The sequence below is a fragment of the Solanum tuberosum genome, unplaced genomic scaffold (genome assembly GCF_000226075.1).
Source record: "Solanum tuberosum cultivar DM 1-3 516 R44 unplaced genomic scaffold, SolTub_3.0 scf00136, whole genome shotgun sequence".
In the NCBI taxonomy this organism is placed as follows: Eukaryota; Viridiplantae; Streptophyta; class Magnoliopsida; order Solanales; family Solanaceae; genus Solanum; species Solanum tuberosum.
In genome coordinates this window covers 356,942-360,215 of record NW_006239061.1, presented here as the reverse complement: position 1 = coordinate 360,215, position 3,274 = coordinate 356,942, and positions in this window count along the sequence as shown.

The window sequence follows — 3,274 nt, the reverse complement described above, 5'->3', positions numbered from 1 at the left end:
GTTCAAGTTCTAATTTCAAGTTCAAGTTCAAGTTCAAATTCTAATTTCAAGTTCAAGTTCAAGTTCAAATTCTAATTTCAAGTTCAAGTTCAAGTTCAAATTCTAATTTCAAGTTCAAGTTCAAGTTCAAATTCTAATTTCAAGTTCAAGTTCAAGTTCAAATTCTAATTTCAAGTTCAAGTTCAAGTTCAAATTCTAATTTCAAGTTCAAGTTCAAGTTCAAATTCTAATTTCAAGTTCAAGTTCAAGTTCAAATTCTAATTTCAAGTTCAAGTTCAAGTTCAAATTCTAATTTCAAGTTCAAGTTCAAGTTCAAATTCTAATTTCAAGTTCAAGTTCAAGTTCTAAGTTCTAAGTTCTAAGTTCAAGTTCAAGTTTTAATTTCAAGTTCAAGTTACCATTTCTGAAAAATTGCAAATCTACCATTTTATAAATTACCATTTCTGAAAAATTAAACAAATTCCGTTTAATGAAATCGTTGGAGTACAATCTTTGGACTAAACAGATAATAACTTTTTTCTTTTTATAATAAAGTTTAACATATTCAAGTCATTAGTAACAATAATATGCTTTGGATTCACTTGGAAAAAATGTCGCACTAATGCAAAAGGTGTTTTGGAGGGAGTAAATTGTTAAGTATTTTGAAATAGCAGAATAGCAACAGCCACTTTATAATGCAGTACTTGACAAAATAGAGCTGAATTTAAGAACTTGAAGGACTTGTTCACATTCAAATAAGGACCCAAAGAGCTTTAATCCAGGGAACAACAATAAAACGTTCTTAGTTTATAGTTCAACTTTTGACAAAATGTACTGCATTTAGGAAAAAAAATAGCAAATCTGGTATGTTAAACCTATTCGATAAATAGAACAAGAGGCGGTAATAGCAAGATTAACCATACAAGAGATGTTAGCATTATTTGTTTTAGTAAGAAGACAATTATTGTGTCTCAAATTTTGGAGATGCCATTTTCACAGCTATCCATATTACAACTGTCTTCAGAACCTTTAACTTAATCAACATTTAAAAGTAATAAGTCAAGGAAACAACAACATAGCACTCAACTTGGATAAATATCCACAAAATAAAAGAAAGCACTTAAATAATTAATTGTTTGGGAATTTTTTTGAACTATAGATGGATAATAGGCATAGATTAAATTGATAAACGAAAACAGGGCCTTTTTAAGGGCAGAAATCCCCTATTGAATAGATGGGTAATTTCTTGAACAAGTTCTATTTTAGATAATTGAAGCACCATTGGACAGAGACAATTAATATGACAACACAAATAATGATGTTAAATTTATTATTGCTTGTTATTCCCTCCGTTTACTTTTACTTGTCCATTATTTTTTAAAAAAAAATAGATTTTCGATTATACTTGTTACTTTTAACATATCAAAAAGAGACCAAAACAAAAAATCCTAATTTACCATCAACATTAATTACTTCGTCCCCAAATCATTTTTCAAGATCCAAGTATAGATATCAATTAATATTGAGTTTTATGGTAAAACAATACTCATATTAATCACTGTTTCTTAAGAACCATGTAAAATTAGAAGTAGACAACTAAATGTGAACGGAGAAAGTACATATCAAAATTTATGGTTAATTGAATTCGAAAGGTTAGCTTTCCCCACTAAGCTAATTGACTAAGAACTCTACATGTAGCTCAAACAACTTGACGATTAAGATACCTACATCTGGAGAGCAGATGTAAGTCCACATTTTCAAAACCCGAAGAACAAAATATGGTGGAATTTTGAGGAAATGTTAACTTGGAAATCGAAGCAGCAACTCGAGAAGAGCAAATCTCCAAAAAAGTGGAGAAGAAAGAAAATAACAGCATAGATTTTAGAATAAAAGATCAAAAAAATAGAATGGACTATGTGTTGAAGTTAAGATACTCATTGTAGAACCTTAACAGCACTAACCATAATCTCCAACCCTAGAAAAACACATATACTTGCTTATTTCAAATGAAATGGTGCTTAAAGTTTAATAGGTTAGAACATTAAAAATACAACCCCTTTCTACCAAGTGAATGGTAATCAACATATACCAAAAGGCACTGGCTAGTCACATATGTGTTACCACTTACCAGGTTCAGATATCCTTCTCAAAGATTAATAGTGTGTGAACATTTGTTATGGTACATGGTATATCAAGAACAAGTAATAATCCAGAGAAAACTCAAGGGAAACTTAACAGAAAATGACAATGAGACAAATATCAGAAAACCAGCAAGGCGAGCATTAATATAAAGATCTATTCTGCCAAAGATCTGGGCACAATAACTTTTACAGCTTTTTCTATAATGAGGATGCAGATAAGATTTTTACATCAAGTGTGCTAATTAGATCTTAAGATAAGATATGAAGGATAACAAACCTCTTGGGCAGGACGGCTATAGTCCACATGATCTCTTTCTGTGTGATCGATTCTAACAACACTACCCCCAAAGCTATAAATATCATTTTTTCATTCAAGAGACCAATATTTGCATATTTAGGAGCCACATAACTGTCGAATATTTGAAAGAGTGTGAAATGATATAATAATGCAAAACTTCTACTTCAAGTTTTTACACCAAAATAGTAAAACAAGACACCAGAAGTTGAAGATTGTAAAGTCCAGAAGACCAGAACATGAAGAATACTCGAGCTGGAATAAAATCAAAAGAAGCAGAAGGAAGAAACTAACCCAAAAGGTTAGACTCGAGTTGTGATAAGACCTTTACCGGCACCAAGCAGTTTGGCCAGACCAAAATCAGAGACCTAACCATTGAAGTCATCATCAATCAATATATTACTTGATTTTATGTCTCGATAAACAACTTTGGGCTCAATATTCTCATGCAAATAGGCAAGACTGCAAGAAATGATAGCACACGGAGAACTTACGCTTTAGTTGTCCCAAAATAGATTTATCTTAACTGAATGACCTTACACTTTAGCTGTCCCAATGAGAACCTTCATATTCCTAATTAAGTTCAATTTATAGTAAATTCAAGTTATAATTAATTATAAGTTCTAATTAAGTTGTAATTCAAATCCCTAAAATTCTAAATTCAAACTAGCTAGCTAGTGTCCCAACTTCAAACTATTAAATTAGTCCTAAAATATCAAATATAATTCAAACTATTAGTCCTAAATTCCAAATTCAAACTAGTCTTAAAATCACAAATTGAAAGTACTCCTAGAATTCAAAAATCAAACTATAGTGCTAAAATCCCAAATTCAAACTATTAGTAGTCCTAAAATCTCAA